The sequence below is a fragment of the Oncorhynchus gorbuscha genome, linkage group LG18, assembly GCF_021184085.1.
Source record: "Oncorhynchus gorbuscha isolate QuinsamMale2020 ecotype Even-year linkage group LG18, OgorEven_v1.0, whole genome shotgun sequence".
Taxonomy (NCBI): domain Eukaryota; kingdom Metazoa; phylum Chordata; class Actinopteri; order Salmoniformes; family Salmonidae; genus Oncorhynchus; species Oncorhynchus gorbuscha.
Window position 1 is genome coordinate 12,106,285 of NC_060190.1, and position 22,737 is coordinate 12,129,021.

At 46.8% G+C, this 22,737-nt stretch overlaps 1 protein-coding gene across 2 annotated transcripts in view; it reads right to left on the reverse strand.

The window, feature by feature from the left end:
• The window catches only part of LOC124003313 (syntaxin-8-like), a 50,747-nt gene that overhangs the window by 7,069 nt on the left and 20,941 nt on the right, over nt 1-22,737 (reverse strand). The window lies entirely within an intron of this gene.

A 22,737-nucleotide genomic window follows, 5' to 3' on the forward strand; every position in this document is an offset into this window, starting at 1 on the left:
GCCCTCGAGACAAAAGACAAGAGCGATGGGGGGAATGTGTGAAAGCACTCTTCTCCCTTTCAAAATCGTTCAGTACTTCCTGAATCAATGCTGGATTTAATCAGTGACTCTACTGTGTTTTAACGGCTGCTCGTGGAACAGACGTCGGCCCGGGCGCTGCTGCAGTACAGTAGGCCTTCCTGTCTTGAAGGCCGTCCAGCTGGAGGCCTGCGATTCATAACGACGAGTTGCCATGGTGACACGACAGCCATGGTAGTCCACAACTGCTGGAGACCACCCGAGACCACGACTTAGGTCACTGCCATCCAACACTACAGCGCAGCAAAATCCCAGCAGGCAAAACTGATTGACATGATTGTAAAACTGGTCATTTAAAAAAAGTTGCATTTCAACCAGTTTTGCTCCCTAGGAAATGCAGTGAGCATTTACATATTAAATCGCTTCAGTTGCTGCAAGAGACTGTTTTTGTATGACATTGAGTGAACTGTGTTTCAGCGGCGAGAGCCTTTGAAAATGTTCCCACTGCTATACTTGCTATTCAACTCATAGGCGGAGTAAACCAATTACTCAACAATGAAACACAAACATGAAGAAATATCTGAAGAAATATGAGCGAAAATGTGTCAAAACAGCATGGCTCATTGATCGAGTGCTACATTCAATGATTCATTGCTAAACAGAATCTAAATGATCCATTTCGTCTTTAGCGTTTGGGGGTACGTCTGTAGCTGTGTGGCACTGGCTCGTCGTTTATTCAATTCAAGCCTCGATGATAGGTCCTCTCCAGTCTCCAGCAAAACCTTTGACAGAAACAAAAAGCTAGGGGCACGAACAGTGACGTGTTGTGGACAGAAACTCTGTTCACATATTACCCGATTTGGCAAGTTGGAGTTTTTTCAGGAAAGGAAAGCAAGTCTTTCACCTACAGGTCTCCTTTGTCTGCCAACTCAAACAAGCTGCTTTCTTATTTCCAGGAAACTACCTGTTTTCTGATGTCTGAGACAGACATACATGGCTAAGAGAGGGTTTTCTAGCGGGTTACAAAATTACTCCAATATAATTTGCATCCGTCCTGCGTAACATCAACTAGGCTAAATAATGAAATTCTCACGAGTGAGTTCGAAGGTCATAATCAGACTATTCTTATCTCTAGGTAAGTTGTCTTTCCTAGTTTCGAGACGCCCCTTCGCCAGTGAGAAAACATGCTTGGGTAAGTGGAGTCATCAGTGGTTGACTGAACCTGCTTTCGGCCCAACTCAGATAATTAAGTTGGGGATAATTTGGGTGAGGCGGGTCAGGCAGAGTCAGTTTTAAAGGGGAAAAGTGCGGAGCAGAGAGGAAAGTGGCGACGGAGAGACGTGAGAGGGCCATGTGTAAAACATCTCCTGGGACATCCACCTCATCCTAGCATGAGGCAACAATTTATGAGCAGCAAAAAAGAGAGAAAGAAACCAAGAGACGGTCCTACAAGTTCGACCAGCTACCCCTTGGGATAGGTACACAAAGAACGAACCGACTCGCTTTCCCTCTTCGCATGCCGCACTCCAGAGACATAATTCCCAATTTCCTAATGTAGCACGTTGCTCCGATACATGACAGCTGCTCTCCATGGCTCGGACCGGGCCTATCAGCCACACCACAATGCAGGCCCTGTTCCAAAACGAAGGTTGTTTATTTGAAATGCTATTACACTGGATAAACCTCCAAACCCACAGTGTGGGAGAGAGCACAGAGTCATAGGCTCATACTCACATAGTAATGTCATCCGGTGCACTGTAAGCGGCGGCTTGCAACCCCCCCCCCCCTTCACATTGGTAAGTAGAGGAATCATTCTTTCTAATCTCTGAGCAGGCACCTAACGCTAGCATCAGGAACAGTGACGGCTTGCAACCCCCCTCACATTGGTAAGTAGAGGAAGCATTCTTTCTAAACTCTGAGCAGGCACCTAACGCTAGCATCAGGAACAGTGACGCTGTGTGCTGAGGTCTGCAATCACCGCCCTCTCCCGCACCCCCCTTTCTTCCCGCTAAGAGGTGGAGCAGCTTAATATTGCTTCCATCAATGTAATTGTAGTTGCTTCCATCAATGTAATTGTCTGCATCATTTCCAGTCCCCTGTATATTTTGGGGGTAAATATATATATATATATATATCCATATACATACACGCATGCATACATATACACACACATACCTATATAGACAAACATACTTTTTTTTAGAATATTCCTTTATTATTCTCCGCAAACCCTACCACCCTTCCCCCGATTGGAGTAAACCGATAAACACTTAGGCTTCTACCTTCAGTTTATACATCTTATACACATTTTACAGACACAATCTATTTCACAATAGTTATATTTTGTTTGATTTTAGTCCTTCCTCTATTCCTGATGTCCATCCAGTTTGATTTCTATTTGTAACTGTGCTATTTCACAAAGGTTCTGAACCAATATACATTTTACAGATCCCGTATGTTTTACATTCAACCCCTCCCATCTGCCTCTCAACATCATCCATTTTGGATTTCTACTTGCCATATATTTTTCAACTGTGCTGTGATGCTTCACAAAGGAATTGAATCTTTCTATTCTCATAGCTTCTACAAATTGTAAATTAAAAAGAAACATTTTTGCTAAAATTATTATTATATTATTGATTGATTGACTATGGCTTTTCAAATCACCCAGTATTGCTATCTGCAGCGTTAGTTTTAGGCAAATGTTGTAATTCTTCAGTCATTCCTGGACCTGTGACCAAGAACGAGCTACATATGGACAATACCAAAATAAATGATCTAATGACTCTACCTCCTCACAGCAGAATCTGCAGAGCTGGGAAGATTGTATCCCCCATATATATATAACATTCTATTGGTTGCAAGAATTTTGTATAGTAAATTAAATTTAAAAATACAAAGTTTTGAATCCGGCGTTGTTTTGCGTATCAATTCATAAACCATGTGCCATGGAATGGGTACATCGAAAATCTCTTCCCAACTCTTTTATCCCACACCCCCTTACTAAACCCCCTCTCCCCTCGGTCGTCAAGGACAAACAATGCTAAACGCGCTGGTCCAACAGAGCATTTTGTTGATGTCAGTGATGAGGCTCTCTTTAGAATACAGCTCACAGTCAAGGCGAGGCATTATTGCTAAGATTCTGCTTAGACAGTATCTCACTTTGAGAATTCAGGAGTACCACCTCAGAGACAGAAAACACACAGTCACACATTCTCACACAGAAGAGTCTGCTTAGACAGTATCTCACTTTGAGAATTCAGGAGTATCACCTCAGAGACAGAAAACACACAGTCACACATTCTCACACAGAAGAGTCTGCTTAGACAGTATCTCACTTTGAGAATTCGGAAGTATCACCTCAGAGACAGAAAACACACAGTCACACATTCTCACACAGAAGAGTCTGCTTAGACAGTATCTCACTTTGAGAATTCAGGAGTATCACCTCAGAGACAGAAAACACACAGTCACACAGAAGCTTCTTAACTTAAATGAGGAGAAAGTTGGCGAGACACAGCTGTTTGTGTCTAGTTACCATTCAGTGTGCAGCACATCAACAAGTTGAATGAATGGATTTCTCCACCCACACATCCCCACAGACACAAACCAATGTGAAAGCCCCATCTAAAACAGCAATCTAAAGTTGACGGAAAAACTCTAATCAAAGACTTTAAAAAATGCAGACAAATGGGCAACGAGCCATCGATTTTCCACCTTTTTTAAATGAAGGGACAAGTGATTGCAAGTCAAAGGAATTGGTAAAAACAAACAAGAATAGTTTCCTTCACAATTAAGACAACTTCGGTGTTCTTCCTTCCCTGAGGAAAGAGACATGAATCTATCAGCATCATAATATACACAAGTAACTAACTAGACTTTTCTTAATCAACCTATGCAAACATATTTATGTCCTTGTTCCAACATTCCCCAAGAAAATGTAGGAGGCAATTAGCAAGTTCTTAATGGATACCGACTGTTTCCATTGTCACCTCATTTGTTTAGCTAGAAACACAATTAAAACCTCCAGGCGCAGTCGCTTGGGGGAAAGACCGGTTGGGTGGGTGGTTGTTTGGCAGCCAAAAGACAGAGACAGCAGTGCTGTTGAGATTACACGGATGTGTCAACTGACAGGCCAAGTTCACAGCTCTGGAAAGAAAAAAAAAAAAAAGAGACTTTCCTTCCCAAACTTCCCAAACACGAATAAACAGCGCAATCCTGTCTCTTCCAGAAGGGAACACGCCATTGTCACCTTGGTTCCCTCTCTTTCTATAGCTCTTTCTCAACTATATGCTAAGAAGGGAAAGCACCCTCGCATGAGTTTGTTTTCAGATTGTATCACTTCTCTGGTCTTTGTCCTGTGTACAGGTTGCAGAGGAGGAAAGGTGTAGGCATGGCCGCGAGTGATGTCATTTGACACAGCGATTCCCTAACCACACTGGTGCACCGTAGGACACCTCCGACCACATTCTTCTGACGAAACATGACGCCGCCGAAGGCTCTGGAAAACAGATGTTGTTCTGCAATGACGTCACTCACATCTTTACTTTCTCCTTCGCGGCCGACTACACTGCGCCCTCTCAGAGTCCCATCATTTCCCGTCCAAGACAATTACGCTGCTTCTCTAAACAATGTTCCTGATTGCCTTTAGATCCAATGCCAGCTTCCTGTCTCAAGACACAATAGTTAACAGGTTCATTTCCATCCCTGTTGGATGGTCATCTGGATGGAGAGACTGAGAGACTTCCTCTCCTCTGCACATAGGGAACAGTGAGTTCTAGGATGAACGCCTTAGTTTCTGTATTGGACGGCCAATTGTTTTGGGAGACCAAAGAAGCAGAAATCCCTTTGAGGAATAGTGTTTGTCATGGACAATGTTCTCCTTCCGTGTCCTATCACTGGCTCTGGCAATGAGATTTTCCTCTCAGACGACACAGAGCAGAAGACTCACGTCATTCTCCATTTCCTTGTCTTGCGTCTCAAATCATGTCTCACGCCTGCAAACAAACATTGGAGGATTGGAGCATATGATCTCAGGGTCCAACATTACCGGTTCTTGCTCATCCAGATCCAAGATCCAACTTTATTACACAACTGTGACCAGAGCAATACTTATGGTCCGGTACTAACAGAAGCAAGGAGGCCATTCAGGACCAAAGGAGCAGAGCTGGGGCCTTGGAGCCAGTTACGAAATGGAATGGAGTTCGTCAAGGGGCAGGAAGTGCAACTGAGTGAAGCAATGGTTCAGGTACTGGGGTCTGTCAACGCAGCATCCTGGGAGGGATTTCCCAGTCTCACCCCCCACAGGATGTGGTGTTGGGCCATGAGCCAATAGGCATCCAGTACCACCAACAGGAGCTGTCACGGCAGAGTGTGTAGAAGAGGCAAAGCAGCAGCAGTCCTTTGCCCCGAGTGTCTGTCTGCCCCCCCCCCCCTCCCCACCCAGATGAATGAGAGAGGACTTACTCCCATCCCCAACCTTCGTCATATCCCTCCAAACATCCAAGTTGCTGACTTATTTGTACTGGGTTTGCTGTTGCGGCTTTGGGGCACCATTCTAAACAGTGACACCCCACTGGCTCCAGGACACGCTGTATTAACTGTGTGTGTTATTGTAGGATGCCTTCCCAATCCGATGGCCTGGGAGCACACACACACGCGCGCGCGCGCAGGCAGGCAGGCAGGCAGGCAGGCAGGCAGGCAGGCACGCACGCACGCACGCACGCACGCACGCACACGCACACACACACACACACACACACACACACACACACACACACACACACACACACACACACACACACACACACAAAGAAAGAAACACACACACAAAGAAGAAAGAAAGAAAGAAAGAAAGAGAGAGAGAGAGAGAGAGAGAGAGAGAGAGAGAGAGAGAGAGAGAGAGAGAGAAAGAGAGAAAGAGATGCTTATTTTTCAAACACAAACAGACTCGTCAGGCACTCATCTCGTTGCACTTACCCGAGTGATTTCTCCTGAGGATAGGACAGACAGAGCGCTCCACTTTACACTCAGAATCCTGGGCCCCTGTAGCTAGTTACCCACCACAACTGTTACCAATTGGCACCAATGTAGAGAGAAGAGGTTTCTGGTTGCCAAGCAAAACACAACACTCTGTCGTTACTGGAACTTCACTTGGTGCACATCGTGTACGCAGAACTCCGCTTGGATAATACACTGTAGTGCCGCCGCAATTACACTATTTACAAGAACTTGCGCCTTTCCATCAAAGTTTTTGTCCTCTTTTTCTTTTTTAAACTCCCCCCCCCGATGCGCATTGTAAACAAGTGAGGATTAGTAAGGGCTGCACTCACAGCTCTGAGCTTTCTGACTTTATAAACTGACAGCGAAACCCGGAGAGAGCAACGCTGAGCTGGGGCCAATAGAAAAAACCTAAATGAGCCATTTTGGTTTCAATAAGAAGGACTTGGGTAAAGAAACAGTGCAGAACATGTGTTTTGGCCAGTCTGACATGTGGGAAGTAGCAGAAATAAACAACGCCACTTTCTTGTCCTAACAACCATCTAGCGTAGCTTGTAAAAAAAAAAAGAGCTGTCCGTTTATTTGTTCATAATGGAGTGTCTATTGAGGTTTTACAAGACCACTTGCTGATGGGAAGTTAATGCCTTGATTTCTGAAGTGGATCCAAAACCAACAACATGCCTCAAGACACGTTGATTCATGATGAAAAAAATGTGACCACAAAAATAACAAAATCAACAATAATAAAAAATAAAACACTACATTTGGCCTGTTAGCGTTGCTTGTCCAATGAATCTGATTTATAAATGGTTTGTAAAGCCTCTAAGGCTCTTAGAAGCTGAGAAGTGTAGTGTAGAATGGACTGCTTATGAGAGGGGATCGATTGGCCTCAAACCAAGGCATTGACAAATGGCACCTTAGGCCCCCATGAAATAGCCTTGCCACGGGGTCGGAGATGTGTGTGTGTGTGTGTGTGTGTGTGTGTGTGTGTGTGTGTGTGTGTGTGTGTGTGTGTGTGTGTGTGTGTGTGTGTGTGTGTGTGTGTGTGTGTGTGTGTGTGTGTGTGTGTGTGTGTGTGTGTGTGTGTGTGTGTGTGTGTGTGTGTGTGTGTCTCTTCCTCCTGTGTGTGTCAGTCATTGTCTGTAAGCAATAACACACTCGCCAGGAGCTTTTTGGAGCTGAAGCATCTCCATGCGTTTCCTCCCAGCATCTGGTCTTCTGAAGTGCCTCAGCACATGTGCATAGATTAGTCTCACCACAGGGTTGGAATTGCCCCTGCCCCCATGAATCCACAGCCCTCCACCGAGCACGACGGGGTCCCGTACCATTTACCCCCATTTACCCGGACGATTTGCCGTCAGTCTTCACGAGGACACCCAAAATGGAGGTCGGTTGCCGGATGACTCTGTTTAAGGTGGAACCTCCACTAGAAAGAATGCACTTGAAAGAGAAGCCATAGACATCCCCACCCCTGAGCCTTTCACTTTGACGGGGGCAGTCCTATCCCACCGCTGTGCCCTTGCGTTGACGAAATACCGTTGATTTTGGGTCCGACTGGCGTTCGCGAAACAGGAAGTCAGGTGAATTACGGCAGTGGTTCTCAAACCTCTCCTCGGGGTCCCTCAGCCGTTTCATAATTTTGCCGTAGCCCTGAATTAGCTCACCTGACTCGCTTAGTCAAGGGCTTGATGAATAGTCAACAAGTTGAATCACGTGTTCTAGCCCTGAATTAGCTCACCTGACTCGCTTAGTCAAGGGCTTGATGAATAGTCAACAAGTTGAATCACGTGTTCTAGCTCTGGATTAGATTAAATACACGGAATGGCTGATGGGTCCCCGGGGAGAGGTTTGATTACCACTGGATTAGAGAGTCCAGCAAAGGGCCGTAAATAGGACTGCCTGGTTTAACCACATTGTAGAAGGACAAGGTGAGGGGCTTATGACCACTTGGAAAGACTATGTCTGTCATGCTGTACGATCATGTCATTCTGCTGGGGTTCTCTGGGGGTGAATCCATCAAATAACTCGCTTTCCAATGGAACGTGCAAATCCGAACCATTTCGAGAGTGAAAATGCATTGAGCATTTTTTTTCCTCAGGTAAACGTCAACCCTCCCGTGCCGAACGTCGATGTTCTTGGAGCCTCATGGAAGTTCTTGGAAATCATCTCAAGGGACATACAAATTCAAATGATGCCTCTTTAAAAGAGAAGAAACCCAAAGCGCAGGTCAGGCACACAGAGGAACGTGGTATACTGGCCGGTTGCCAGGTTCTCAGAACCAAACCTAGGTCTTTCATACCCACCAGGCCGCAGCCATTCAGGATATTGCTTCAGAGGGTTGCCAGATTCCAGATTGATCCAGCAGCTCCCCAGCATGGCCAGGTGCCACTGAACAATGAGAGTGTGATGAGCATGAGGGTGCAGGCAGAAAAATGGCGGAGGAGCACGGGACCCATCGTGGGCACGGACCCACAAAAACCACACTACCTTACCAAGACCTTGGAGGAGGAGGTGGTAACACATTGAAATGGGGGAACATTTCACTTGTGCCTCCAATTGACTCAGTTTAGAGCAAAGTGCTAGGAACACCAGGATTGTGGGTTTCCACAAGGGCCACATAAACTAAGAATTGGTTGACACTTCTGTAAATCGTTTTGCATACTAGTGCCGGCTAAACGACCATGCTGTTATCGTTACTAGGGAAAAGCGGAACAGTACAACTGCATCTGTGCCCTCTGGACCGATTTCAGAGGGCACAGACGCAGTAAGCATAAGGTTGTTTCCAGGATCTAGCTGGCCTGGCACAGCAGTACTGTAAAAACACCCTGTAGGTATTGTCAATGTAAACACCACCCGCGGAGACTTTGTTTCTCACCAACAAAACAAATCTGGACTAAGTTATACTGCACCCCTGTGGAGCTGAGCGGAGCTTTCCAGCAGTACACCGAGTGTGTCTAACAGACTGCTAAGAGTTATAGTGGGACTTTGATGTGCAGACAGGGCCCGTTTAACCCGGAACAAACACACACACACACACACACACATTCTGCCAGGACCCTTGTCTGGGTCCAGAGTGACGATTCACCATCCATAATAATGTCCCTCACTGTCCGTTGACAGTGGAGAAGGAAAGATGTGTCTCAAACAGAAAACTATGATGGAGACGTTTTATTATGGAAAACCGATTCCACCGCCAGCTGTTGTTTAGCCACTCGGAGTACAGGAATGTGTAACAAGAGACAGTTTTGGTATTGAGTATTAAAAAAGCGCTTTGCACGCTGGGCTTCCTTTAGCATGATTGCCCTTTAGAATGGTTCCTTACATGTCCCAGGGCTCCGAGTCCCTTTAACTTACCACAGTGCATCTGAAATCTGCTGCTGATCTAATGCTGTGAACTGGGTTCGGAGTTTTGATTGGATCAGAAGAAGTCCATAACACCTTTGATAGGGGTGATATCATTGGCTTGTAAACGTCCCATAGCACTTCATAGAAAGACTAAAATAACAGCAAGTAAAGTAAAGTCACCTTCAAACATACACAACATGTTATTTTCCCTTCTGAAAGCTTCCCTGGAGCTGTTTTTATTTATAACTCTATATTACTTGATACCATTATAAACTGTGGGTGAGAGAGAGAGAGAGAGTGAGAGAGAGAGAGGTAGGCGGGCGGGCAGGCAGGCAGCGGGAGAGAGAGAGGTAGGCGGGCAGGCAAGCAGGCAGAGAGAGAGAGAGAGAGAGAGAGAGAGAGAGAGAGAGAGAGAGAGAGAGAGAGAGAGAGAGAGAGAGAGAGAGAGGTAGGCGGGCAGGCAGGCAGGCAGCGAGAGAGAGTGAGAGAGAGAGAGAGAGAGTGAGCGAGACAGACAGAGAGCGAGAGAGACAGAGAGAGAGAGTGAGAGAGTGAGCGAGAGAGACAGAGAGAGAGAGTGAGCGAGACAGACAGAGAGCGAGAGAGAGAGAGAGAGAGAGAGAGAGAGAGAGAGAGAGAGAGAGAGAGGTAGGCGGGCAGGCAGGCAGCGAGAGAGAGTGAGAGAGTGAGAGAGAGAGAGAGAGAGAGAGAGAGAGAGAGAGAGAGAGAGAGAGAGAGTGAGCGAGACAGACAGAGAGCGAGAGAGACAGAGAGAGAGTGAGAGAGACAGAGAGAGAGAGTGAGCGAGAGAGAGTGAGCGAGAGAGACAGAGAGAGAGAGTGAGCGAGAGAGACAGAGAGAGAGAGAGAGAGAGAGAGAGAGAGTGAGGGAGGGAGTGAGAGAGTGAGCGAGACAGACAGACAGAGAGAGAGAGATGGAGATACTATTGTGGTAAAAGTCTCTCTATTAAAATGCTTAAAACCCACAAACTTGGGCCGTGGCAGGACTATGTGCTGTTGTAGCTCACGCCATAATAAATGTTTGGGTACAGTGTTCCTGACAAAACATCCATACAGGAAAAATACCCCCCCCCACCCCACGTAGCTTCTGGACACCAAGGAAGGTATTTCACCACCAAAACACTACCAATACATTCTGCAATCGTGCACACACACAAACAGATTCACGCACATACGGACAAGTGCTCACGCACACACTGTTGTGAGAAACAGACAGGCGCGTACACACACACGCTCATGTACTTAACATACATAAGCGCAACCTATCTAAATGCCATCACAACGTACATAGGAAATCTAAGTGAAAAGAAGAGGGGTTTAGGGGAATATTATGTCGCAATAGTCTCCACAGCTGCGAGTGCAGATGCTGTATAATTACAGAATGCCCTCACCGCTGATGAGGAACACGAGTAGGTGGTGATCGCTTACAGATAGGGAAACCACCTCTAAAGTGCAAAACAAATTAACAAACTTAAATTGACATTTACGACTTTCCCTCCTCCCAAAACCTCCCTTCAAATCCACAACTCAGTCCCCACAAAACCTCCCATTTCATCATCAGAACCGTCTCAGCTGTCGTCTCCTCTACTGCCCACTGGTGGCGATGTAGCTGAATTACAGTGCATTGTACCGCACAGGGCAGCAGCCAAGCAGCACACTGACCAGACAGTCAGTATCCTCAACTGGCGTGGATGTGTGGTTACATGTTCTTGCCGTTGTGTTCAAGACACCTCTGTATAGATCAAATACGGTACATATTGTGCCTCGGCTGGCAGAGAGCCATAGCAACAGAAGCTGCCACAGGGAGGGAGCGGTAACATGAAACACCGGCGTGCCCGGGGATGTCGAGATCTGTATCTGTCTGGACTCTATCCTCCAGCCAGTATCAGACCCCGTCCACACGCCCGTCAGCGCACGAACCCCCTGCGAAGACTATTCTAGATCATTCACCTTGTGTCTACTGTACTTCACCCTGACAACAGAACACATTACATTTACATGTACATTTAAGTCATTTAGCAGACGCTCTTATCCAGAGCGACTTACAAATTGGTAGGTACAGTAACACAGCAGGTCTCCTTTGCTCTTCCGCAACATTTCACTTTGTGTCTTTTAAAACAAACACGTGGATCCTAGCATAACATACACCGAGTGTATAAAACATTAGGGACACCTTCCTAATATTGAGTCGCACCACATTTAGCCCTCGGAACAGCCTCAATTCGTCGGGGCGTGGGACTCTACAAGGTGTCGAAAGTGTTCCACAGGGATGCTGGCCCATGTTGACTCCAATGCTTCCCGCAGTTCTGTCAAGTTGGCTGGATGTCCTTTGGGTGGTGGGCCATTCTTGATACACACCCAGCAGCGTTGCGGTGCAACGACACCGTGACACAAACCAGTGCGCCTGGCAGCTACTACCATACTCTGTTCAAAGGCACTTAAATCTTTTGTCTTGCCCATTCACCATCTAAATGGCACACATAGCCGATCCGTGTCTCAGTTGTCTCGAGGCTTAAAAATCCTTTGTTAACCCGTCTCCTCCCCTTCGTCTACACCGATTGAAGTGGATCTAACAAGGGATCACAGCTTCCACCTGGATTCAGCTGGTCCGTCTATGTCACGGAAAGAGCAGGTGTTCCTAATATGTTGTACACTGTGTATTATTACTGTTTACTTTGTGGGAATTCTGCCTTTCTCTCATGACGTAGGCCTCAGAAAAAAAAAAAAAAAATTTTTTTTTACACAGCCTGGTTGGAAAACGGAACAGCAGCCACCTAGAATCAAATTGGAACAGTATTAAGCCAAAACCATAACAGATGAGAAAAATAAGATGATTGGCTAGATCAAAAGGACTCGGTTGTTCATCTGAGCGTAGGCCGATCTGAGAGACACAACACAGAGGGCGAACCTTCATCGTTCAACGAAACGAGGCTAAACGAGCTCATTTGTGAGGCCAGACTGCTTTTGAAGCTCGTCGTACTATTACAGGGAGGGAGCCGTGAAGATGACTTTAATCAAACCTTCCACTCCGTGTGTTTGTCTTGTGGATTTCACACATAGAACAACAGATCAAATAGAGTGGACAGAAACAGGATTTCCTCTTTTGAAGCATTTCAAAAGCCTTATCTTGGAAACAAGGTCAGAGAGGTGATACTCATCCGCCGCAGTTTCAAATAATCATATTGTGATTCAAGCCTTTGAGCTGCTCTTTCAGTCTCTGATTGAGATCGGTTGTCTCTGCGTAGATTTGAGGGTTACATTATCGCCATTGGTCAAACCATGGTGGTAACTCAGATGAGTAATCTTCACGGGTGATGTCAGACACTTGTGGCAAAGGGCTGGAACAGAAGACGGGACTCACACGACTACAGTGTTCTAGGATTACAGTACGGCAATATGAGATGGACTTAATATCAAGCAATATCTAATACATACATTACTTCATGGAAGCAAATCACACTTGCCCCCCAAAACGTACGATAAGACCAACTTCAAATCAAACGTAATAAGTAGGCTACAACTTCGCAATGACACTCCCCTGACTTTTATGGACAATTAGACAAATGCCATTTAAAATGTGCTTATTAAGGTGTCTTTACAGATATGAATAAACAATTCCACCATCCCCAACAATTCCACTGTAAAACATGCGTGCGCCGCATTTTCAACAGCCTAAAGAGGCGTGCGTTCCCATCGCCGAGAGACTGTGAACAAGCCTGGCGTCTGGAGTCCCCCCCCCCCATCACATCCTCACATTTTCACTTATGGAACGACGCCCTTCAAAAGCTCACCAAAGGCTTGAGATGCTAATGAAGCATTACCTAATTCAAACATGAAGCCTCCCTCTCTTTTCCTAGCTCCGTCTCACCGTTTCTCTGCATCAGCTGTGATGAATGACTTATAATGAGTCCCTGCTGCGTTGTTCAACTGGCTGCTTCTTCCAACTCCCCCCCACACTCCCCTCTTTCTCTCTATGGATGAAATCATTGGAAAACGACCCGTCTCTAGGCTGCCTCGTTTCAATGCCATTGCACAGTGTTTCTAAGCCTATGCTTAACACCGAGTTCGATTTGACTGTGTGAAATGTACCCAACCCCAGCCCTCCACAGGTAGCTTGTGCCTCCCCTCAGCCACCCTGTCCCACTCATATGAACCGGTCCTATTCATAACCCGAGTGTGAACACATGCCCCGTATAATTCCATATGTGTGGAATGTTCAAACGTAACAGCAGTGAATATTCTCTCTATTAAAAGGGAGAGTGGATGAAGGTCTCTGCTCTTTAGCCGAAATGGGAACCACCTGCTGGACTGAGGTGGCGGGTAGGCCTAAGCCCTTCCACTCGATATATGGGGTGACCCACTTTACCTCCAGACGGGTGGCGAAGAAAAGGCGGTACTTTAAATGCATTTACTCCACCGAGATCCTCGGCGGGTTCCAAACCGTTGGATGTGGCTTCCAGACCGGAGTCGTTAGTGATTAAGTAAACAGAGTGGGAGATTTGTTCTCGCTGTCACTCACGTTAGCCAACGAGGCCCGGCTGAGCCAAGCGAGAGCTGAACCAGGGACAAAGTAGCATTAAATTGCAGGGAATCCTTTGCCCTCCACCAAAAGGGAAAGTGCCAGCTGAAATTGCAACCTCACCACATGGCAAATGCACTTTCCCTTCCCCATGGGGCAATCTGCGATGAAGCCCTCCTGGGGGATATTACAGAGCGATATTAAGACGTTAACGCCAGTTCGGCGTTAAATTGTACACATACCACTGTGGTGACGTAACACTCCTTGAAAAGTAATAGCAGTGACACGGGTATGTGAACGAAGGTACGGTCAGTATAGAGTTAACCCCTTAGCTTCTGAGGAGGAGCTAGTGAGGTCGGTGCTGTCAAGGCACCTGAAGAGAAGTTCTGGGTCAAACACAGGGAGGTCGATCGATGCTGGAATTCAGTCGAATCCACACTATGGCAAACACCCAAAATGGTGAAAATGCAAGCTTTAAGTGAAGGAGAAGTGACAAAACATGTTTTACCTCAGTGCAAGAACAACATTATATTCCCTCCTTGACCTTAACAGGCCACAGGACTCAACCATCTGATGGACGTTTGGAAAGGAACAAGACAAATGTACAATGCTGGAGTGTGTTGCGCAGTCTAACAGCGTCCATTTTAAAAGCTTAACGCCAGCTAAGACCATTTAATGTCATCTAAGACACTTTAAAGAGGCAGATTACTCAAAGACACGGTAATGAGAACGACTTGAACCAAAAGTTTGTTTCCAAGCATTGTCTCATTCTCAAACAATCAAGTAGTTAAGATGGGGGGGTGAGCCTGCTGGTGAAATCATAGTTTACTTCGCTTACATGGAGTTTTTACTGCTTATTACTGCTTATTTTTACTGCGTATTAGTTTGTGGTTTTCCAAGGGACAAAATACACAATTAATAGTTTGCGAATGAGCGTGTCACTGCCAGGCAATCTGGATGTGGTTGTTGTGAGTGGAAGACCAAGGAGCCTCTCCCACTGACTCGCTGGGCCCAGGACAGGGCTATGAGCTAGGGGACATCTGGAGGTGATCTGGGGCTCCGCTGAGAAACAGACGAGGTGCAGATGAGCTGGAGCCGGGCGACACTTCGGTCTCTGACGCCCTGCCCTGGGCTGCTGCTGTGGGGTGGTGAGTTGTCTCCATCAAAGAGAAAAAGTATGTTTGTGTGTTTGTGTTGAGTGCGCCCACCTACGTGTGTGCGTCAGACCAACGTGTTGGACCGGAGAGCTTCTTCCTCAGTCTCCACTTTCACCCACGCCGGTGGTCGGACGCCACTGGTTGATGAGTAACTCGATGAGTGACTCTTTATACTGGAGTATGAGATGGAGAGGCAGCCAGCTAATCTTCACATCCCCTTTAAATCATTCAAAGACGATCATCAAATGCACTCCTCCCTTTAAGACCAATAACATCCCCACAGTGAGGACAGTTGTCAGCTAGCAGTCTTTTGAATTGCTGACAAAAGGGTCAGGAGGAAAGTTGGCACTTGTAATTGTTTATTCGAGGATGCTGTGGATGTGATATTGCACATGCTGTGCTTAACGGGCGATATACGTAGGGTTGAATTGTCTTGGGTTGAGTTTTTTATCCAGCTATTCCAAGCACAATTAGCCGTGGACAGGCTTTGCTGCTCCCTTTAAAAGCAGACTCAGGGTCATTCGATCCATAGGGCTCTACAGCACTGGCAATCCCTTAACCAATGAGAACAGACGACCAACAAAATGGGAAAAGAAAGAAAGAAATACATGAACAAGGGCTTTTTATTCTGCCTCTTCTTTCACAGCTGTTCCCTCTCTGGTGGTGAAGCGAGCTAAACAAGGCCACATTCAAATCGAGCTAATTTTGTTAAAAGGGTAAATGATCATTAAAGTTCAATTAAGGTTCACCGCATTGCAATGCATTCCCATTCCTCAGTGTGTTTTGAAAACAGCTCGCTTTTAATCTGTCATCTCGTTCATATTCCGCTGCAAATGATTGTTTAGTATACTTTTTATACACATATGCCTCTATCGCTCATGTTTGAGATTGTGCCAGACCCTGTAATATAACATTCACACTGCCCTCAGCGCACTGACATTATTGGTGCAAAAGAGAGAGAAAAGACTGGGTTTGTAAAAAGGAATAGGCTTTTCCTAAATAATTATATTTACTTTCTGTACAGTTGTCCTAACATGACAAAGAATGTGTGAAGAGGTGTTAAATCTCCCTCTCCGGGTCGTGCCTCGCCTTCTCCGTCACATAGTTGGCACACCCATAGACCACTCCTCTTTTCTGGCGTCTGGGAATTCCTGCCCATTGCCTTTTAATGTGGGTCTCATTTCTGCTGCTAGTGTGTGTGTGTGTGTGTGTGTGTGTGTGTGTGTGTGTGTGTGTGTGTGTGTGTGTGTGTGTGTGTGTGTGTGTGTGTGTGTGTGTGTGTGTGTGTGTGTGTGTGTGTGTGTGTGTGTGTGTGTGTGTGTGTGTGTGTGTGTTACTAACGACTGTCACGAGTGGAGCGCCACATTCGTTCCAGATGTACAGCAGCTAATCAAAGCCAAGATCCTCCGAGCAAGACAGCGGCCTGGACCGACGGCGGGAATACCTCCTACGTGCTTTATGGCATCTAGAAAAACAAAACATTTAAATACAATAAATCAGAGAATTCTCTCTCTCTCTCGCTCCCTCCTCTTTCTCGCTCTCAGACAAAAACTTCAGCTTTTATCGAGGTCTCCGAGCTGCGACAGTATTTAAATGGTTAACAGTAGACTGCCACGTGCACAGGGAAAACACATTGTTTAGCCTCGACCACAATACAGATCTACACAGAGATCGTCTGTGTATTCTTGGTATACTGTTTCAGAGCCCAAACTGCATATGAATCATGGGACGTGCCTGAGATGAGAGGAACGGCAATACTGTGTCACCCAAAACACTAACTATTCCAACGTGTATAACACATGGAAAGCCCCGACCGATGCCAGGTATGACCCCTTTTCCCCCAGTGTCGCTATATAATACTGTTAAATGTGTGACTGGAGAATCAGCCTATTGGCACTTCTCCAGTTCAGCCACATAAATAAACATTAGACAATCATTTAGGTATATGGCCTTTCTTCCCAAACCATCATTGGCAGAGGAGTCCATGCATTGGGTTAACATCTCTTTATAATCACTAGATGGTTGAGGTAGTACTACACAAGCCTGGTCCCAGATCTGTCCGTGCTATCATGTGCGGTCGCGCCAATGACCACAGGAGTTGGCAAGACGGCACAAACAGATCTGGGACCAAGCTAAGGTACTACTACACAACCTGAAGAAGTTCCAGAGTTCCAAAATTGGAATTACATTAAAAGGATATGACTTAATCAATCCTGACAGTTGAATTGTACTCTTTAATACATGAATGGCAGTTTGCCACATAGCTCTCTCCTCCAGCTGGACTGTCTTTGTGATCCCATCCTGACCACCTCATCTTTGTCACAAACCCCCTCTGGAAAAAAAGATAGGAGAAACCGACCAAACACCTCACCAGCCATTTGTGAGAGAGTGCAAGACAAGCAAATGGAACCTCAAAGAAGAAGCCATTGGGAAGTGAAACTAGTGAGACCATTTGCAAGATCGGGGACATGGCACATGCAAGGCCAGCAAATGGAATGTCAAAGAAGACGAAGCTGTGCGAAGAAGTGAACAGAGTGAATCAATCTCACAGGGAAAACGTAAGTAGACGTTTGAATGATGAAGCTACCTTCCGCAGAAACCCTTTGAGTTCCCACACGCTAATTTGCTAGCGGTCGCAAACCGAAAATCATTCATACACATGGTTAGCAGATGTTAATGCGAGTGTAGCGAAATGCTTGTGCTTCTAGTTCCGACAATGCAGTAATAACCAACAAGTAATCTAACTAACAATTCCAAAACTACTGTCTTATACACACAAGTGTAAGGGGATAAAGAATATCTACATAAAGATATATGAATGAGTGATGGTACAGAGCGGCATAGGCAAGATACAGTAGATGGTATCGAGTACAGTATATACATATGAGATGAGTATGTAAACAAAGTGGCAGAGTTAGTGGCTAGTGATACATGTATTACATAAAGATGCAGTAGATGATATAGAGTACAGTATATACGTATACATATGAGATGAATAATGTAGGGTATGTAAACATTATATTAGGTAGCATTGTTTAAAGTGGCTAGTGATATATTTTACATCATTTCCCATCAATTCCCATTATTAAAGTGGCTGGAGTTGAGTCAATGTCAGTGTGTTGGCAGCAGCCACTCAATGTTAGTGGTGGCTGTTTAACAGTCTGATGGCCTTGAGATAGAAGCTGTTTTTCAGTCTCTCGGTCCCAGCTTTGATGCACCTGTACTGACCTCGCCTTCTGGATGATAGCGGGGTGAACAGGCAGTGGCTTGGGTGGTTGTTGTCCTTGATGATCTTTATGGCCTTCCTGTAACATCGGGTGGTGTAGGTGTCCTGGAGGGCAGGTAGTTTGCCCCCGGTGATGCGTTGTGCAGACCTCACTACCCTCTGGAGAGCCTTACGGTTGTGGGCGGAGCAGTTGCCGTACCAGGCGGTGATACAGCCCGCCAGGATGCTCTCGATTGTGCATCTGTAGAAGTTTGTGAGTGCTTTTGGTGACAAGCGAAATTTCTTCAGCCTCCTGAGGTTGAAGAGGCGCTGCTGCGCCTTCTACACGATGCTGTCTGTGTGGGTGGACCAATTCAGTTTGTCGTGATGTGTATGCCGAGGAACTTAAAACTTGCTACCCTCTCCACTACTGTTCCATCGATGTGGAAGTCCACAATCTGGACTGCCCGTCAGGAAGTCCAGTACCCAGTTGCACAGGGCGGGGTCGAGACCCAGGGTCTCGAGCTTGATGACGAGCTTGGAGGGTACTATGGTGTTAAATGCCGAGCTGTAGCCGATGAACAGCATTCTCACATAGGTATTCCTCTTGTCCAGATGGGTTAGGGCAGTGTACAGTTTGGTTGAGATTGCATCGTCTGTGGACCTATTTGGGCGGTAAGCAAATTGGAGTGGGTCTAGGGTGTCAGGTAGGGTGGAGGTGATATGGTCCTTGACTAGTCTCTCAAAGCACTTCATGATGACGGAAGTGAGTGCTACGGGGCGGTAGTCGTTTAGCTCAGTTACCTTAGCTTTCTTGGGAACAGGAACAATGGTGGCCCTCTTGAAGCATGTCGGAACAGCAGACTGGTATAGGGATTGATTGAATATGTCCGTAAACACACCGGCCAGCTGGTCTGCGCATGCTCTGAGGGCGCGGCTGGGGATGCCGTCTGGGCCTGCAGCCTTGCGAGGGTTAACACGTTTAAATGTCTTACTCACCTCGGCTGCAGTGAAGGAGAGACCGCATGTTTTCGTTGCAGGCCGTGTCAGTGGCACTGTATTGTCCTCAAAGCGGGCAAAAAGTTATTTAGTCTGCCTGGGAGCAAGACATCCTGGTCCGTGACTGGGCTGGGTTTCTTCTTGTAGTCCGTGATTGACTGTAGACCCTGCCACATGCCTCTTGTGTCAGAGCCATTGAATTGAGATTCCACTTTGTCTCTGTACTGACGCTTAGCTTGTTTAATAGCCTTGCGGAGGGAATAGCTGCATTGTTTATATTCGGACATGTTACCAGACACCTTGCCCTGATTAAAAGCAGTGGTTCGCGCTTTCAGTTTCACGCGAATGCTGCCATCAATCCACAGTTTCTGGTTTGGGAATGTTTTTATCGTTGCTATGGGAACGACATCTTCGACGCACGTTCTAATGAACTCGCACACCGAATCAGCGTATTCGTCAATATTTTCATCTGACGCAATACGAAACATGTCCCAGTCCACGTGATGGAAGCAGTCTTGGAGTGTTGAGTCAGCTTGGTCTGACCAGCGTTGGACAGACCTCAGCGTGGGAGCCTCTTGTTTTAGCTTCTGCCTGTAGGCAGGGATCAACAAAATGGAGTCGTGGTCAGCTTTTCCGAAAGGGGGGCGGGGCAGGGCCTTATATGCGTCGCGGAAGTTAGAGTAACAATGATCCAAGGTTTTACCACCCCTGGTTGCGCAATCGATATGCTGATAAAATTTAGGGAGTCTTGTTTTCAGATTACCTTTGTTAAAATCCCCAGCTACAATGAATGCAGCCTCCGGATAAATGGTTTCCAGTTTGCAAAGAGTTAAATAAAGTTCGTTCAGAGCCATCGATGTGTCTGCTTGGGGGGGGGATATATACGGCTGTGATTATAATCGAAGAGAATTCTCTTGGAAGATAATGCGGTCTACATTTGATTGTGAGGAATTCTAAATCAGGTGAACAGAAGGATTTGAGTTCCTGTATGTTTCCTTCATCACACCATGTCCCGTTAGTCATGAGGCATACGCCCCCGCCACTCTTCTTACCAGAGAGATGTTTGTTTCTGTCGGCGCGATGCGTGGAGAAACCCGTTGGCTGCACCGCATCGGATAGCGTCTTCCCAGTAAGCCATGATGATTGAGTTGGAGGCGTGCGTGGCCACGCAGTCGTGGGTGAACAGGGAGTACAGGAGAGGGCTCAGAACGCACCCTTGTGGGGCCCCAGTGTTCAGGATCAGCGGGGTGGAGATGTTGTTGCCTACCCTCACCACCTGGGGGGCGGCCCGTCAGGAAGTCCAGTACCCAGTTGCACAGGGCGGGGTCGAGACCCAGGGTCTCGAGCTTGATGACGAGCTTGGAGGGTACTATGGTGTTAAATGCCGAGCTGTAGCCGATGAACAGCATTCTCACATAGGTATTCCTCTCGTCCAGATGGGTTAGGGCAGTGTACAGTTTGGTTGAGATTGCATCGTCTGTGGACCTATTTGGGCGGTAAGCAAATTGGAGTGGGTCTAGGGTGTCAGGTAGGGTGGAGGTGATATGGTCCTTGACTAGTCTCTCAAAGCACTTCATGATGACGGAAGTGAGTGCTACGGGGCGGTAGTCGTTTAGCTCAGTTACCTTAGCTTTCTTGGGAACAGGAACAATGGTGGCCCTCTTGAAGCATGTCGGAACAGCAGACTGGTATAGGGATTGATTGAATATGTCCGTAAACACACCGGCCAGCTGGTCTGCGCATGCTCTGAGGGCGCGGCTGGGGATGCCGTCTGGGCCTGCAGCCTTGCGAGGGTTAACACGTTTAAATGTCTTACTCACCTCGGCTGCAGTGAAGGAGAGACCGCATGTTTTCGTTGCAGGCCGTGTCAGTGGCACTGTATTGTCCTCAAAGCGGGCAAAAAAGTTATTTAGTCTGCCTGGGAGCAAGACATCCTGGTCCGTGACTGGGCTGGGTTTCTTCTTGTAGTCCGTGATTGACTGTAGACCCTGCCACATGCCTCTTGTGTCTGAGCCATTGAATTGAGATTCCACTTTGTCTCTGTACTGACGCTTAGCTTGTTTAATAGCCTTGCGGAGGGAATAGCTGCATTGTTTATATTCGGACATGTTACCAGACACCTTGCCCTGATTAAAAGCAGTGGTTCGCGCTTTCAGTTTCACGCGAATGCTGCCATCAATCCACGGTTTCTGGTTTGGGAATGTTTTTATCGTTGCTATGGGAACGACATCTTCGACGCACGTTCTAATGAACTCGCACACCGAATCAGCGTATTCGTCAATATTTTCATCTGACGCAATACGAAACATGTCCCAGTCCACGTGATGGAAGCAGTCTTGGAGTGTTGAGTCAGCTTGGTCTGACCAGCGTTGGACAGACCTCAGCGTGGGAGCCTCTTGTTTTAGCTTCTGCCTGTAGGCAGGGATCAACAAAATGGAGTCGTGGTCAGCTTTTCCGAAAGGGGGGCGGGGCAGGGCCTTATATGCGTCGCGGAAGTTAGAGTAACAATGATCCAAGGTTTTACCACCCCTGGTTGCGCAATCGATATGCTGATAAAATTTAGGGAGTCTTGTTTTCAGATTACCTTTGTTAAAATCCCAAGCTACAATGAATGCAGCCTCCGGATAAATGGTTTCCAGTTTGCAAAGAGTTAAATAAAGTTCGTTCAGAGCCATCGATGTGTCTGCTTGGGGGGGATATATACGGCTGTGATTATAATCGAAGAGAATTCTCTTGGAAGATAATGCGGTCTACATTTGATTGTGAGGAATACTAAATCAGGTGAACAGAAGGATTTGAGTTCCTGTATGTTTCCTTCATCACACCATGTCCCGTTAGTCATGAGGCATACGCCCCCGCCACTCTTCTTACCAGAGAGATGTTTGTTTCTGTCGGCGCGATGCGTGGAGAAACCCGTTGGCTGCACCGCATCGGATAGCGTCTTCCCAGTAAGCCATGATGATTGAGTTGGAGGCGTGCGTGGCCACGCAGTCGTGGGTGAACAGGGAGTACAGGAGAGGGCTCAGAACGCACCCTTGTGGGGCCCCAGTGTTCAGGATCAGCGGGGTGGAGATGTTGTTGCCTACCCTCACCACCTGGGGGTGGCCCGTCAGGAAGTCCAGTACCCAGTTGCACAGGGCGGGGTCGAGACCCAGGGTCTCGAGCTTGATGACGAGCTTGGAGGGTACTATGGTGTTAAATGCCGAGCTGTAGCCGATGAACAGCATTCTCACATAGGTATTCCTCTTGTCCAGATGGGTTAGGGCAGTGTACAGTTTGGTTGAGATTGCATCGTCTGTGGACCTATTTGGGCGGTAAGCAAATTGGAGTGGGTCTAGGGTGTCAGGTAGGGTGGAGGTGATATGGTCCTTGACTAGTCTCTCAAAGCACTTCATGATGACGGAAGTGAGTGCTACGGGGCGGTAGCTCAGTTACCTTAGCTTTCTTGGGAACAGGAACAATGGTGGCCCTCTT